Source organism: Erinaceus europaeus, chromosome 9, assembly GCF_950295315.1.
Source record: "Erinaceus europaeus chromosome 9, mEriEur2.1, whole genome shotgun sequence".
NCBI classification, from domain to species: domain Eukaryota; kingdom Metazoa; phylum Chordata; class Mammalia; order Eulipotyphla; family Erinaceidae; genus Erinaceus; species Erinaceus europaeus.
Genome location: NC_080170.1, coordinates 34437701 through 34455335, shown reverse-complemented (window position 1 = coordinate 34455335; position 17635 = coordinate 34437701). Strand labels below are relative to the sequence as shown.

The 17635-nt window shown below is 44.1% G+C and overlaps 1 protein-coding gene across 3 annotated transcripts in view; it reads right to left on the bottom strand.

The window, feature by feature from the left end:
- PLCH1 (phospholipase C eta 1) overlaps positions 1-11087 on the bottom strand; it is a 247157-nt gene extending 236070 nt beyond the window's left edge. For 2 of the 3 annotated variants that reach the window (XM_060197617.1, XM_060197618.1), the window contains exon 1: positions 3895-4091. The gene's annotated coding sequence lies outside the window, so the exon portion shown is untranslated. Of the gene's footprint in view, positions 1-3894; positions 4092-10888 lie in introns of those variants that run through there. The other variant, XM_060197616.1, reaches the window with a different exon arrangement.
- Between the last annotated feature and the right edge of the window lie 6548 nt (positions 11088-17635).

The following is a 17635-nucleotide window of genomic DNA, read 5'->3' as shown; positions in this document are numbered from 1 at the left end:
ACAGGACAGAGAGAAATGGAGAGAGGAGGGGAAGACAGAGAGGGGGAGAGAAAGATAGACACCTGCAGACCTGCTTCACTGCCTGTGAAGCGACTCCCCTACAGGTGAGGAGTCAGGGGCTCACTAAGACTGGGATCCTTAAGTGGGTCCCTGCGCTTCTTGTCACATGGGCTTAACCTGCTATACTAACACCCGACTCCCCACTCCAATCATTTCTAACTGATGACTGATCAGATTTGTGTGTGCTCTCCAATTGTGATGAAACACAACTCCTGTAAGATTAATTAATAAGCTCTGGACATTTCTGGATGATGGTTTCATTCAAACTGCCTAATTGCTGACAGTATACATTTCAATTGATTGTCTGGTTCCCTGGTAGGAGCTTGAAGAACATGACACCTATAAAATCCCACTCCCCTGAGAGCATACCCTCCCTCTGATGAATGTTTACTTTTGATATCCTTTGAGGCGAATCATCAGGTTGGGATCAAGACCATTTGCACACCACATTGTTGTGATGTTGAATATTGATACAAACGGTTTTCAGCACAGGCAATTCACATTCAAAGTCAGAGTCTTGCAGTTTAACTGCCAAATCAGGACCTGATCTAGTCCCAAACTACAGTAGTGCAATATCTAGCACTGATGGTATTTTTAGCTCCTCCTATGTTCCAAGGAGCATGGTCAACATTTTATAAGTACAGGTATCCCCGATTTTGGGGAATTTCACATTAAGCTACTATATTAGGGCCAAGAGGTGGTTTAACAGGGAGAGGCCTCCCCTGCTCCAGGCCTTGAGTTCAATCTCTAGCAACTCAGTACAACATTGTCAGGCCCCTAAAGTTTCATTTCAAAGGACCACATTGAGAAAGAACATCCAAAAAGAGTAATGGAAGTAACCAGATGTCAGCTCTCAGAGATGATCAGTTTTGAAATCTAGTTCAATTCTGATATCTCTGATCACATTTGAAGAGTCTGTCCTAAGGAAACTTAACAACAGTCTTTTCCCCACAACTCTAATTTTATCTACTCGTGTGCAGGTCTGACAGAAAAATAAAAAATAATAATGATGATGATGATGACGATAATAATAAAATCCTTGATCCAAATTGTCTCTAAACCAACCAGTGCTTTCCAAGTGTCTTAAATATAAGAATGCCTTGCAAAATAGCCACGTCCTCAATTCCTTATAGAGAAGAAAGCCCAAAATTCAGTATCAGAAAGGACACCAGGTTTCCTTTCTGATCAGGGCAGCTACCCCAGATTGTGTCAGGTCATCCTCCTCCCAGTCCACCCTTCCCACCCAACAGTGACAAAGGGTGGTTATCTCAGGGGACCCCTGGGACATTCCCCCCATGCAGCAGTGAAGGTGGAAGCTCCAATGAGACACACCTGCCTTGAATGGCTCAGTTTCACTTGGGACCAAAGTCTCCTCTCCTTCTTAATAACACAGCAGGGTAGGAAGGCAAGTGCCTTCCTCTTTGTGACCCAACATGGGTGCTCCAACTACCCCCAATCAACTTATGAATCAAGTAACCCACACGTACGCACTGGACCCTACTACAAGCATGACCTGCTTTGTTGCATTTTGCTGGTACTGTGCATTTTGCCAACTGTAATCCTGAAAGTTCATTAGAGCCAAGTTTCCAAAAATCTGAGATAATAGCATTTTTCAGCAGTTTTTTTTTTTTTTTTTTACCAGAGCACTGCTCAGCTCTGACTTATGGTGGTACAGGGGACTAAACCTGGGACTTCGGAGCCTCAGGCAAGAGAGTCTCTTGCATAACCATTATGCTATCTACCTCCACACAAGTTTTTTGTTTTTCCACCAAGATTTTCACTGGGGCTTGGAGCCTCCATGATTCCACTGCTCCTAACACTGCCACCTCATTTTTTTAAGATAGAAGGTGAGAGAGTTAAAGAGGGAGAAAGAGCCAGAATGGAGAAATATCACAGTACTCTGTGCACGGTGTTCCTATAGGGCACAAGGGGGCTCAAATTCAGGTCATCATGTATGGAAAAGTGTGCAATAGCTTTATAAATTAAGGAAAGCTTTGCTAGCAGTGAAGCAGTGCTACAGGTGTCTCTCTACCTCTCTACCTCCCACTTCTCTCTCGATTTCTGCCTATCTCTATCCAATAAATAAATATAATATGAAAAATTATTAGAAAGAAGGAAGAAAGAGCCAGGTGGTGGCACACCTGGTTGAGCACACAGGTTACAATGCACAAGGACCCAGGTTTGAGCCTCCAGTCCCCACCTGCAGGAGGAAAGCTTTGTGAGTGGTGAAGCAGGTCTGCAGGTGTCTCTCTGTCTCTCTCACTCTCTATCTCCTCCTTCCCTCTAGATTTCTGGCTATCTCTATCCAATAAATAACGATAGTTAAAAAGAAAGGAAGAAAAAGGAAAAGAAAGGGAGAGACAGATACATCCAGTAGAACATACACTATATGACACTCAAGAAAAGGCAAAGCTATAGAGATAATAAGTAAAGAGATTATTGGTTTCCAGTGGTGGAGTAATGGTCGGGGTGAATAGCCAGAGCACTGATATTTAGAGCAGTGATTTTCAAGACATTCTAAGAACCAGTGCTGACTTCAGTTTTCACTCTTGACTGAAACTTGGACTCTAGAGAATAGATTTCAAATTTCTCCCATTTAGCAAATGAAAAAGGAGTTGGTACACAGCTTGCATCTACTGTCTTTCAAGATTGTGTTTAAACAATTTCCCGGGAAAGACAGCAAAGTATTTCCAATTCACAGTCTACTTAAACCAAGAAAAGCTGTGGTTTTGGAAGCAAACATTTGGACCCAAGCTTGTTTCATTTTCAATCTGAGAAGGAAAAAGTGTCCACTGGCTTTGGCAGTCAGATACTGCTCCAAAAAATAAAAAGAACAGTCACAGTCCTGGGGGCTTTCTCCATCTCTCTCTCTCTCTCTCTCTCTCTCTCTCACACACACACACACACACACACACACACACACACACTTTCTCTCTCTCTCTCTCTCTCTCTCTCCTCTCTCGCTCTCTCTCTGTCTCTCTCTCTTTCTCTCTCCCTGTCTCTCAAAAAAAAAAAAAAGAAGAAGAAGAAGAAAGAAAAGAAACGGCCTGGCCTGAGCTCCATTGGCTATCCCTGCCTGCCCACAGGTTAGGGCGGGAGGACAAAGTCAGAGCCCATTGGTCCACCACCAGCCTGCAGCCAATAGTGTTGTTTCCAGAGAAGAGAGAAAACTGAAATTTCAATTCAAAAAGCCTTCCCTAGCCTGTTATTGAAGCCACAAAAATCTGAGAGTGCAGTGCATTTAAAAAAAAAAAAAAAAAAAATCACTGACTGTGAACCTTGGCAAGAATCAGAAAGATAGTGAGAAAATTGTTCTCCTTATCTTTAAAATTACTTTCCAGTCTGCAATTTGGAGACAGAAGGTGGTCACTTATTTAATTCTTTTACAATAATATAATTGAAATTCAAGTATTCTAAGTGGAAGTTTTCAAATCCCAAAGAGCACAGGATGGAATAGTTTACCTCTGGTATCTGTTCTCCAGTGAACAATATGACTAGTCTCTTAAGGATCCTTCCAGAAAGTGTATGTGCACTCAAATACAATCTTTCTGGGGAAAAAGAAAAAAAAAAAAAACTCCACAAATTATCTGTGGTTTCTCTTTTACACAGACAGTGGTGTGGACCCACTGGTCTTTAAATTGAAATAAAAGCTAAAAGGACCCTAACATGAACATCATCCCAACTTCTTAAACATCTTTTCCAGAAATAAAATAATGCTAAAATGTTTCTGTAATATCTAGCTCCCAGATTACTCAAAGTTAGGAGTTGTTTGGCAAAAAGAAATGAGCAGTCTAGAGAGTTAAACTGTACCGGATCACAAGAAAATCAACTCACTTAACTTCTGGTTCAGGATTCCGACCCCTGACAAAACGATATAAATTCCTCCAAGTTCCTTCAGGGGTAGATAGCTGTTCAGTTGTCCCATTAACACTGCACAGTAAGCTCCAGAGTTCCCAAGTCCAGAGGTCCCTTCAATTCAAATAAATAAGGAGAGACTGGAGAAGTGGGAAGTTGAATTCAGATGTTTGGCTTTTGAGGACCCATCAACAAGGAAATGAAGGCGGAGGAAAGAGAAAGCAAGATTAACTTGGCTCAGTTAATCAGTAACTCATATCTGTAGCACTAACCTGTCGTCTGCCTCCCAGTAATGATTGCACAGGTAATGCCTGGAAGTCCAAGAGGCTGGAGAAGTTGATTTGTCCGTTGCTAAGTTCAGAAGAATCAACCACAGGAACCAAAGGAGGAGGAGAAGAAGGAGGTGGAGTAAGAGGTGGTGAAAGAAGAGGAGGAGGAGGAGAAGCTTCTAGTTGGTGAAGCCACAAGAAAGCAAATTCCACGTGGAGCAAAGCGCAAGGACCGGCGGAAGGATCCCGGTTCAAGCCCCCAGCTCCCCACCTGCAGGGGAGTCGCTTCACAGGCGGTGAAGCAGGTCTGCAGGTGTCTAGCTTTCTCTCTCCCTCTCTGTCTTCCCCTCCTCTCTCCATTTCTCTCTGTCCTAACAACGACATCAATAACAACAATTAACTACTACAAGGGCATCAGAAGGGAATAAATATTAAAAAAAAAAAAAAAAAGCAAACTCAAGTAGAGGGAAACATTGCATACAATTTGAGTGATGCCATAGAGGCTGGATTCTCAAGCAGGCAGTTTTCCAAAACCCTAAATCTTTACTTCTTTCCTGGAGTCAAGAGACATAGGAAGGAAAGAAGGATCAGGAAAGAGGTGTGCTTGGAAGGTGTGGTTTGCTATCAAGGACATCTGCTGGCATGTCCAGGATCATGTCCCATTGCAGCTTACCTGTTCCTGGAGAGTCCTAAGCTTCAGTTTGTCCATGGGCAAACCTGCCCAAAAAATACTTCAAATCTCTAACAAACTCAGGACCATTCAATTCCAACTTCCCAGTGACAAGGTGGGGAACAAAACACCAGCATCTGGCAGGCTCAGAGATTTTTTGCAACTGTCCAAGGTCATTCTGAGTCCCAGTTTAAAAAGTATCCCAAGAGAGACACCATTTCTGGTCCAACGCAATAAGATGGCTCATAATACTATTTCTAGAAAAAAAATAATAATAAGTCGATGATAACATACCTATAAGTTAAAACCCATATCTAAGACTTGGGATGCCAGAAAAACAGACATTGAAATCAAGAGGCATCCTCATAGACTCAAGATCATTTGACAACAATCTAATAGTGATACGTGGGTCACTTTGATGTGGGAAGGCCTCTGCACAAGAGAATCTAAACACCACTCACTTCTAAACAAAGAGTCAACATGGTTTATAAACAAAGTTGCCAATGTGTTTCTGGAGCCAGGACTGAATTTATAACCTCCTTAACTTCACACAGGGGTTGTAGCTTCTCCGTTAAAAAAAAAAAAAAAAAAAAAAAAAAGTTGATCAGAAACACTTCTGCCTGCCCTTGAGATGGAATGGTACATATGAAAAGAACACTCATCATTCAGTGCCTTCAGTAAATTTAGTCTTGTTTTTGTGTGTGTGTTACATAGAGCAAGAGACAGAGACTCAGGTACAAATTTCAAGTCTGTTTTACACTGATCTCATTCTTAGACAAAACCAGTCCCTCTGAGTCTCATTAGTAACATAGGATGGTAATTCCTACATTTCTTAATTTGATTTTTTTTTTTCCAGAGCACTACTCAGCTCTGGCTTATAGTGGTGTGGGGATTGAACCAGGACCTGGGACATGGGAACCTCAGGCAAGAGAGTCTGTTTGCAAAACTATATTACACTATCTCCCCCACCTAACTTTTATTTTATTTTTAACAGTGTATTTCATTTTAATTATATATACATATATATATATATATATATATATAGAGAGAGAGAGAGAGAGAGAGAGAGAGAGCGAGAGAGAGAGAGAGAGAGGGAGAGGGAAGAGCATTGCTCAGCTGGGGGAAATGGGGATTGAGCCTGGGACCTCAGAGCCTCAGGCAGCTTTTCACATAGCCATTCTGCTGTCTCTCAGCCCAATTAATAAGTCTTTAAAATAAAATGAAACAAAGAGACAAAGTAAATGCCCAAGCACGACAATGGAGAACAATTAATGTTTATTCTCTTCCATAACTCCTGTCTTTTCACCAGACAGTGAAAAATCAAAAGTGTCAGGATAGATAAAATCTTGATTGTGTAAAGAGATTTTCATGCCTGAGGCTCCACAGTCCCAGGTTCAATCCCCATCCCCACCATAAGCCAGAATTGAGCTGTGCTCCGGTGAAAAAAAATAAAATTAAATTAAAATAAATTAAATTAAATTGCCCACTGCCAATTAAGCTCAGTGATAGTTGGTTAAAGCATGTGAAGCTTCTGGGATTGGACCATTTATTGGTGCAGCACAACAATTTTAAATAGCTTCAAATAACAAACCTTTTTTTTTTAATGACTTCCGGTTTCATATCTGTTATCCCCAGATTTCCCGGAAACAGCAGGACCACTAGAATCACAAACTCAGCACTTTCATCCAAATTCTGCTATGTGCTCACTGTGTAACTTAAGAAAAAAATTATTTACTAATCTTGGGCACTGGCTTCCTGACTTGTCTCAGCCACATGGCAGGTGTGTCTTTCTGCCCTGTCATTTTATGAGGCACCAGTACCCAGTCTAATGCATTCAAAGCACAGAGTCGGTGAGATTTTTTTTTTTTGCTTGAATATAAAAATTCCCCAGGCCCTCCCATGCATCTGACCTGCTCTTTCACTCTGAGAGCAGAAGACAAAGGCCTTGATGAGAAAAACACAGTGCCGTGTAAACTTCTTCACAGGCGTCCCAGGAGTGCACTTCTGATGTGGCAGCCCCCGCCACAGAAGTACTGGATTTCTCCTTCAACAGACATGGTCACGGATGTCAACGAGATGTGAGCAAGTGTCCACTGAACTGTGTCTAAATGATTTTCCTGGTGAGCACAGCCTGCCTGGAGTCAGCCCCCTCAAGGAAGAGAAGAGGGCACACTTCCCAGGCCAGGAGGCTTTGTTCAAAGTAATGAGTTCTGCATCACTTGGTCCCCAATTTACAGCAGAGTCTGATGCTCTTAGACAAAGAGGAATAACCAACTGGGGGTGCTCTTCAGTGAGCTCCTGGGAGCTGAGCATTGTTAGTAGACCAAGGAGGAGGTGAGAGCAAGGAGACTCCAATCTACACAACCTTCTCTATCAGAGGAATGACAAGAGGAGATGTGTGTCATCTTTGGTCAATACTATGCCAGAGGTTCATCATAATAGCAATGGATTTCCTGATACTATTCTCATTGCAAATGCCTAGAAATAATCCCAGGACAAAAGGTAAAAGTTTAAATGCCTTATCATTTTTTTATGTGCCCCACAATCTTTCTTTTTCCCAGAAAAATAACAGTCATGATCCTTCAAGCATGCAGACCAACACTTTTCTTAGAAGGGAGTGCAGGAGGCTTACTGTGACTTGAAACACAGAAGCACAACAAAGGGCTGTTGAAGGCTCACCTTATCTTCATCTAAGAAACCTGAGAGTTGCAGGGTTTCTCTCTTCCTCCCAAGCTCAGAGCTGCTCTTGCCAAGACTGCAGGTTCAGGGACCCAACTACACTATAAATAAGGGAAGTGAAGCTAGGGGGCCAGGCAGTGGTACACCTGGTTGAGTGAACACATTATCAGGCACAAGGACCCAGGTTCCAGCCCCCACTCCTCACCTGCAGGATCAGTGAAGCTGGTCTGCAGGTGCCTTTCTCTCTCCTTCTCTTTCTACCCCCTCACTTCTCAGTTGCTCTCTGTGCTGTCAAGTAAAATATTAGAGAGGAACAAAAAAATGGCCACCAGGAATGGTGGATTCATAGTGCTGATACTGAGCCCCAGTGATAATCCCAGTGGCAATTTAAAAAATTGAAAAATTTAAAAAAAAAAAAAAAAGAAAGCAGAAGCTAGACATGCACAGACCATGCATGGACACCCACATCTAAAATGTGGGAAGACAGCATGCATGGGATTTTTATACTCAACTTTTAACATTTGTTTGTGAATCTACAAGTCTGGTTGCTCAGCTAAACCAACTATTCTCTCCTTAAGTGACTTAAGGGTAATATAGTATCTTTACCCTGAAAATCTGAATAAGCATATCTTCAAAAGTCACAGCTGTCAGTACACTGAGAACAGGAACCAGGATTCATTTCTCAAACCTTATATAGAATTAGTTTTCAAGAAGTGTCTATTGACTAAATGAATAAATTAAGTAGAAGATACTTAAGGCTTCTTCACAGTATACTTCAATATGGCAACCCTAACACAAAGAGCCTTTATCCTAATTTATCATTTTCTCCTCAGAATCAGAAGACTGATGCTGAAACTAAGTATAATTGAGGTTGATGTGGAAAATGCCTCAACTGAAGCAATGACTTTAACAGCTTTTTATAAAGGATCTGGTGCAGCTATAAATCCTGGCTCTGCCCCTCAACCTTCCCTCTCTTTGTCTCTTCCCCAACCTCTCTTCCCGACCCTCCCCCAGCTCTTCAATCTCATTATCCCAAGATCTGCTAAACTGCAGTTTACATCCTGGAACCAGTAGAAACACATATCACCAAGAAGTAGGGAACTGGAGCCAGTTACAAACCAAAAAATAAGGGTCACAAAGCATTTGAACCTGAAAATTAGTTTTCCCTTCATTCTTTTTTTTTTTTAGTTATATGAAAAGGGGGGGGGGAACAACATTTTGAAACATTAGAGCTAGGCAGACTGCAGTGCCCAGGCACTTATAGTGAATGAAATGGGAAAAAGAATCTTAACAACTTATTAGTTGTTAAGCCTCTGAAAAGTAGTGACATCTCTTGCCAATTGTGAAGAGATGTTATCTTAAAACTTTCACGGGGGTCAGGCAGTAGCTCAGCGTAAGGATCCTGGTTTAAGCCCCCGGCTCCCCACCTTCAGGGGAGTCACTTCACAAGCTGTGAAGCAGGTCTGCAGGTGTCTATCTTTTTCTCCCCCTCTGTCTTTCCCTTCTCCATTTCTCTCTGTCTTATCCAACAATGAACGACATCAACAATAATAATAATAATAACCACAACAAGGCTACAAGGGCAACAAAAGGGGGAAAAATGGCCTCCAAGAGCAGTGGATTCATGGTGCAGGCACTGAGCCCCAGCAATAACCCTGGAGGCAAAAAAAAAAAAAAACTTTCACCACTGAAAAATGTGTGCTGACATGCCTTTAAGGGTAAAAAAGAAAAGTAAACATGTGCTATTCCTGCAGCAAAGTTATTTTTTAAAAAAATACAGTAAGATACTCCCCTCATATGATTTCATCCAAAATATCTTTATGCCACACTCTATCCATTTAAATTTAAGAGTAACTCGGTTTTAAATGTATTAGCTGTTACTTAATTTTAACCAATATTTAGTTAGTAGCAATTAGATCTATCCACCATGCTACCGTATATCCATGCAGCTTAAGAAAAAAGAAGCAACAAACCGTCACATGCCCCCTAAAATGTGTACCCCTGACAGCTGCTGATCCGTAAGCAGAGAGGGAGGGAGAGAGGGCACTTTTAAAAGGGTACGAAGCTGTCAAAACATGATTTTAAGAAAAGAAATATTAATCTTAAAGGAGCTTTGAGACATCTGACTGGTTTTGAGACATCTGACTGGTTCGTGTCAAGGCTTCTTGAGACATTTCCTTGCCAAAGATCCCCAGGAGCGACTGAAGTGCACAGGCAACTGGGGGGAAAAAAAATCAGTTCTTCTGGGAAAGCCTTTGTTGTGCTTCTTTATACACTGGCGTTTTACCTTGGTCCCTGGGAAGCTCAGCTCATTGTCACGCAAGCGAGGGGGACGCGGGTGCAGAGGACTAGCTCACGTTCCCTCCCCGCGTGCAAGGGACCCAGGCCTGGCCCTTTAAGGACCCAGAGCAAGCACCCAGACACACAGCCCTCAATACCTCCCCAGGAAGGAAATGTACATACTATTCTGGCCTACTTTAGGAATGGCGGGGGGTAATAAAAACAAATCTAAATCACTGCCCCAGTGAGCAGTCCCTCACCATTTTCTCACTCCTGTAATCAGGAGGTATGGGGCTAGTTGTTTTTCTTCTTTTGCAACTCAGTTGATGATCATGCTACAGACGAATGCAAGTCAACCTGAGATCATAAAAACTGACTGGGACAACAAATGACAAAGAAGTCCGAGAGGAGGGCGCGGTAGCACCGGCGCGCGGGGCTCGCGCCGGGAGGCGTCCTGATGGCGGCGCCGTCGCCGTGGAAACCGCGCAGGCGCATAACAGGCCGCGTGCCCCAGACTGGCTGTAGCGCCCCGCTGCGCGGCTGCTGAGCCCCAAGCTTATTGCTGGAAAAGGCAATGGTGCAGATCCTCCCCGCGCCGGCCGCACCCGGTCCTTCCCAGGAGGGTCCTGAGAAGGGTCACCCAGACAGGAAGAGCCTACACGGAATAGGCACGTCCCTTGAGGGAAGCCCGGGCTTGGGGGTCAGAGTTGTCCCAGGACCCCGCTAGTGGGTGAAGCATTCTGCAGAGACGCTCCACCTGCGCCCGAGCAGATTCCACCCAGATACCCTGCAGTTTGCAGGGGTACACTACTCAATACCTCTGAGCTCCCGAACCCCCAAACTAACCTAGGCTAGGTCTCCAATGGGAGTGGGTTGGGGGCCCCCAGGCACAACCACACTCCACAGTCCTGAAGCCCGGACTGCAGCGAGGAGCGCGAGCCACCTGCTCCCCTGCACCTGCAGACTGGAGTGCCAGCGCTCGCTCTCTCTTTCTCTCCCTCTCTCTCTCTCTCTCTCTCTCTCTCTCTCTCGTTTCCCCCTCGACCTCCCTCCGGACTCCCCCCAAAGCACTGACCCGCTCAACTTTTAGTGTTCGGCAGTGGAAAGAGTCCTTGGAGTCATAGGCACCGGAGCGCACCCCAAAGTGATGAGCTACTGGTCCGCGGCACCCCAACTCCAAAAAGCCGGGCAAAGAAGTTCCCCGCCGCAGGAGCCTATGGTTCGGTGCAGCCAGCGGAGCCCCAGAGCTGGGACGCAGAGCGGGTTGCCTTTGCCTGCACTGCTTTCTCATTCAAATCTTCTGCTCGCCCTGCATCCCCCTCCCTGCCCGCAGCTCCTAGGAAATCAGGACTGGAGCCGCGACACTGGACCGGAGCCCAGTCTGCACCGGCTGAACGCGTGGGGGCGCCGGCGCGCTGCACCTGCACCCCGAGCCTGCGTCCCCAGCGGGGCTCCCTCCAAGAGAAGGCCTAGAGCGCTGGGAAGAAAGCCTCCCCCCACCTCTTTTTTTTTTGTCCTGCAAAGGTCCCCAAACCCATGGACATCCCTGATGCTCCGTTGGAGATGGTATTCCTGGGCGCTCAGTTGGAGAAACTATTTGGCGAAAGGAAGCTGCAAGTGGAAGATGCAGGGAACTGGAGCTGGACGTGGACGGTGAAAAATGTGTCCAAAGCGCGTCTCAAAGAAAATTTAACAGCCCTCGCGTTTGTTACCCTGCTTTTAAATTTTAATTAATTAATTAAAATTTAATTAATTAATTAAGGGCTGGGGGACAGCATAAGTTATGCAGAAGACTTCCATGCCTGAGGCTCTTGGGTCTCAGGTTCAACCACCAATACCACTTACGCCAGAGCGGAGGTGTGTGTGTGTGTGTGTGTGTGTGTGTGTGTGTGTGTGTGTGTGTGTGTGTGTAAAGTAAAATAAAATAGCTCCTTCTAGGGGTGTTAAAACCACCAAGGAGTAAAAGCCAGGGAACTGAGTGACACCCTGCTTTTACATACACACACCCATATTTCGGTGCTTCCCCTAAATTTTACTGCTAATTATCCCATCAGGTCAAACGAGCGGTTCCAACGTCCAAGCTGTGCGAGTTATGCACACAGTAGGCACTCAAGACGGAGAGCAAGAGCAGGGAGTGATTGGTAGAGAGCTGGCCCAGGCCGCAGGCGCGATCCGGCTGGGGACTCCAGGATTTGCATTTCTCAGCCTCATTCAACCTGCCCCATTGTTAGTTCAAAGCCTGGCTGGAGGGCCGGCGAAGCAGCTATTTACTCACCTTCCGTTTAAAATCCTCCACCAATAAGAAGGTCCTAGAAAAGCAGGCTGCAAGGGGTTGGCAGGAATTTTCTAGGCTTAGTGACAACATAAACTAAAGTCATTTTCTTGTTCATGCGTGAATTTGCTTTGGAAGTTTCACTGCAGCTCCCGCGGCCACGGCCGCCTTGACAGACAGTTGCTGGGGTAGAGGGGCGCGGAGGGCGTAGCGCCGTGACCTCTACGCGCCACATCTAGGGTTTCACCTTTTCAGCCCACTTAGCCGACACCATAGAAACAACCCATTTGTATTATTCATTTCAACAGAGGCAATTACAATGTCACAGCAAAGCACCATGGGGAAGAAGAAACTTTATCCTGAAAACAACTCTGGACTCTCAGCCAAAATGGAAAAGCTGCTAGAATAGACATCAGAATTTTTTTACCACCAGGAAGAAATCAGAAATTAGGAAAAAGATATATGAGGTTCTTTGGATCCAGAGAAAGAAACCTTTTCCTTTCTTCATTTATTTCTTCCTTTCTTTCTTTCTTCCTTTCTCCCTTTCTTTCTTTCTTTCTTTCTTTCTACATTCCTTCCTTCCTTTCTAAGCATGCCTCCACATAAATCCCCAATTTGTAGGTAATTAAATCGCTTTTAACTTCATAGACATACAGTTGCAAAGGTTTGCTGGTAATCTCCATGATGCATTGGAAAGAGAGAAGACAGGGAAGGGGGAGGGAGGGACCGACCAAGACAAACCCCTGCACAATCACAGAATAATCCACCCCCAACCTCCCGTTTGTGTTTCTCACATCTGAAAGATAGCAGCTATCTGCAGACGCATGTTAAAATTAGCTGAGTTAAGAAATTCCTAACAAATGCTCCTGTTTTGTTTGTTTTGTGGGCTTTATTTTGACAGTTTTGTTTTTATTTTTTAATATTGTATGTATGTATGTATGTAATGAAAAAAAGATACAGAGTGAAAGATGTAGAGAGAAGAGAAACCAGAGCACTGATCAACTCTGGCTTGTTGTGGCAATGGAGATTGATCCTGGGACTTCAGAGTCTCAAGCATGAAAAGTCTTTTGCATAATCGGTTTCTGTCTCCCCAGTCTGAAATTTATTTATTCATTCATCTGTTTGTTTTTTTTAAGCCAGAGCACTGTTCAGCTTGAAAAATCCCTGGTGGTGCCAGGGATTGAACCCAGTACCTTAGAGTCTCAGGCATAAGAGTCTGTTTGCACAGCCATTATGCTATCTCTTCTGCTCTACTTCAGATCTCCATAATTTTGTGAAACTTAATATTTTTAATCAGGCAATTTTCCAAATCTACCAAAAATAAGGTCATAATACTCATGAACTATTCTTCCTTTGTTTGCTTTCTTTTTCTTTTTTCTTTCTCTCCTTTTTTAAATATGTTTTTATATTTATTTATTTTCCCTTTTGTTGCCCTTGTTGTTTTTTATTGTTGTTGTAGTTATTATTGTTGTTATTGATGTCATCTTTATTAGGACAGAGAGAAATGGAGAGAGGAGGGGAAGGCTGAGAGGGGGAGAGAAAGATAGACACCTGCAGACCTGCTTCACGGCCTGTGAAGTGACGCCCCTGCAGGTGGGGAGTCAGGGGCTGGAACCGGGATCCTTATGCTGGTCCTTGTGCTTTGCGCCACTTGTGCTTAACCGCTGGGTTACCGCCCAGACTCCCCCTTTCTCTCTTTTTTGTTCCAGTTGATGGGGCTCAATGCCTGCATTATGAATCCACCATTTCTGGCAGCCATTTTGTTCTTTCTTTCTTTTTATTTTTTAAAAAAATCTTTATTTATTTATTATTTATTCGATAAAGACAGCCAGAAATCTAGAGGGAAAAGAGTAATAGGAAGGGAGAGACACAGAGAGACACCTGCAGCCTGCTTCACCGCTTGCAAAGCTTTCCCCCTGCAGGTGGGTCCTTGAGCACTGTAACATGTGTGCTCAATGAGGTGCTCGACTGCCCGGCCCCAATTATCTTCTTTTTCCCCCTATTTTATTTGATAGGACAGAGAGAAATTGAAAGGGAAGAGAGAAGGAGAAAGATAGACACCTGCAGACCTGCTTCACCACTTGTTAAGCATCCCCCCCCGAAGGTGGGGAGCAGGGGTTTGAACCCCGGTCCTTACTCATAGTACTATGTGTGCTTAAGTGGGTGTACCACCAACTGGCCCCCTCTTTTTTTAATATTTACTTTTATTATGTATAAGAAAGAAAGGAAGGAAGGAAGGGAAAGAAGAAGGGAGGGAGGGAGGGAGGGAGGAAGGAAGGAAGGAAGGAAAGAAGGAAAGAAGGGAGGAAGGAAGGAAAAGAGGGACAGGTAGAGCACTACTCCATTACATATGACACCAAGGACTGAACTGGGAACCTCAGGCATGCAAGCCCAATGCTTTGTCATTTGAGGGTCCCCACCTCACCCTTCCCCCCCCCCCCCCCCGCCCTCCACCTTCCAGTCTAAATAAGACTTTGCAGATGCTGCCAAGACCCCCAACTCCTGCTGCATCTCCCCTAAAGACAACAATTCTGAAACTCGTAGGAGGAGTCATATTTAAGAATAGTCCTAAGAACTTAGGACATGTGTACATATTGTGGAAGGCTAATTTCAACTAATCATTCCAAAGAAGGCGCTCTGACTACACACTTCCCAGCACACTCTATTCTCACAGTGCTCCACGTTTCCCGTTATGTAATGTTTTTCTGTCTTTCGTTGTCATGCCCTGTTTTCACAATGTTTATCTAACCAAGCAGAATACCAAAGACAAATGTCATCATCTCTCAAGAAGTGGACTCCTGGTAAAGAGGCATATGTCTTACAAAAGAAGTCAGAAGTAAACCATCAAGATGAGAGAACATGGATATCACTGTAAGCCAGCTCTAGTATTTCCTACCTCTTCCTACCTCTTCACAGCTGGCTTCTCTATGCCCTCTGTCCCCTGTGAGTCCTTCTGGCCTCTGCTCAGTGTATTTCCAATAAGCACTCCTGACCCGTTTCTATACTGCTTGCTAAGAGTTCCTTCACAAGACCCAAGCCATGGGCCTACACCCTCCCTCCCCCTCCCTTCATGTCTTCCCTCATAATCAACAAATCTTTTAATGTATATCTTCTCTCTGAGCTGTTTTGTTTTGTACAACTAAGAGAAAAAAAGCAAGACTAACTAAACCCTAAAAAGTATTGTTAGATTGCTAATTTGGGGGAAATAGAGCACAACTATTTCTCCCTGCCTGTGGCAATCAGAAGAAATAATAACAAAGGGATCAGATGGGGATTGGGGTGGGGTAGGGGTAGCTAGTAAACAGCCTCTCTAGGTTACACAAATCCCACCATGGTTACCAAAACCAACAGAGAAACAAAACAACACCCCCTTTCCTTTGGTGCTTACAGGGGGAACTGGAGAAAATGGAACCTAGGTTAATATTTCCTTGAGCAGCTAAAACAAATGTCCTGGAGTCCTGGATAGCAATAAAGTGCCTTCCTTCCACCACCACCACCCCCTAATTATTTTTACTTTGTTTAATCTTGCCCCCTTGGTAAGTGACTCCTGGGAGTAGCTATAATCCAGGTCAAAATGGCCCTGCAAATGAGACTGGGGGTGGGACCACCCTGCTTCCTCACAGGGTGGGGGGTAAGGGAGAAGTCAGTGACAGAAAGTGCTTTATAGAGCTTTGACTTCTGGCAGCAAAGGGGCTATGAAAGCATCAATTTTTCTTAAATGCTATTGCCTGGTGAAAAATGTCATCCCTTCCTCCCTCCTTCCCCAAGTCTCAGAGCTGCTTCTCATTAATTACACAGATGCAGCACTGCCCGCCTCCTTTCCGTGGCGCTGCCAGTCTTCTGCCTATCACCTCTGCCTTGATATGGAATGTATACTGACTCTGCAAAAGGGGCCTGATACTCAGTAAAGTGATTGATGTGCCTTGTGGGGGGCCTCCATGAAGCTGCCATAAGAGAGGGGTTCTTAGAAAACTGCACTAGGGAGCTCCAGTGGCGCAATCGGTTAGCGCGCAGTACTTATACAGAAAACTGCACTAGGAACTGTGATTGGAAGGAGATTTTTCTAGCAGTACAGAAATAAATCTATATGTATGGTACTCAGTTCTGGGGCCAGGTGTTAACACATAGCAAGTACATATATATGACAATGCTCGAGGACTTGGGTTCAAGCCTCTCATCCCCACCACAAGGGGGGAAGCCTCAAGAGTTGTGGAGCAGGGCTACAGGTTTCTCTCTCTCTCTTTCTCTCTCCAGCTTTCCCTCTCAATTTCTGTCTCTAGCCAATAAATAGATAAGTAAAATCTTTTGACAACATAAAAACAAATTTTAAAAGATAATCAGGTTTAACCAGCAATCATCTTCAAGTTATATCCATGAAGCAAAAGAGAGAAGGAAATGAATGTTAACCTGAAATAAAGACACCAGGAAGTCCAGGAAAAAAACAGCATTTATCATGGACTGTGAATCATTGAGCCAAGACAATCAACATTCTTCCTTATAGACCTATTTACAGCAAAAAACAGGATTTGTCTTCCCTCTGGGATTTCAGGCCAATGTGTCCGAGGTCTGGGGCTATCCCTAGTACTTCCTTTCTGCTTTTCTTTTTGGGTAGAGATAGAAAGAAACTGAGAGGATGGTGGGAGATGGAGAGGTAGACATCTGCTGTACTGCTTTATCACTTGTGAAGATTACCCCCTGCAGGTGGAGACCAGGGGCTTGAACCCAGGTCCTTGCTTATTGTCACATGTGCACTCAACTTCCTGGTTGTACTTTCCCCACTCCCGTCATTACTAGGTAATCCAGGACTCTGCTTTTGACTTTCCAGATTCTTACTTGTGTTAGGAAGGACTTAATCAAATGCTAGAACAGTGAGCACAGCAACCGATAGTGGGATAAGAAAAATTATGAGAGGGAGCCTGGTGGTGGTGCTGAGCCAATCTGGAAAGAATAGGGGTCCACCAGTGTAAGCCCCAGACTGCCTTCCTCACTGCAGAGACAGGGGCTCATAGGTGGCCAACTCTTGATAAGTTGGGGATGGAGAGAAGAGAGCCTTAGCAAAAGGTACAGTTTTGCATACAACGCAGAGTTGTGTAATGGTGAAGCCCTTATGTATTATTAGTTACCTGGCTTCAATAACTATTCATATTTTGACAATACTTAATCTATTTCTATTCATGGACACAAAGAATTCACTGAAACATTTAGCAAATTAAAACCGTCTTTTTTTTTTGTACAGTGATCCTTGTTAATGGGAGAAATGTACAACTCCAAGTAACTAACGTTAAATATCTTAGCAAAATGCCTGGTACAAACTGAGCTCTCAGAAAATGTCAGTTGTTTTTCACCATTATTACTGGCAACCAGTTTAGAGTTTTAAATGCTAGCAAAGTCTGCCTGCAGAAGTGGGGGGACAGGTATTAGATTAAACTCCTTACTAGTGAGTTGTGATAGTTTTTTAAAATATTTTATTCAGGCGGGGGTAGATAGCATAATGGTTATGCAAAGAGACTCTCATGCCTGAGGCTCTGAAGTCTCAGGTTCAGTCCCCCT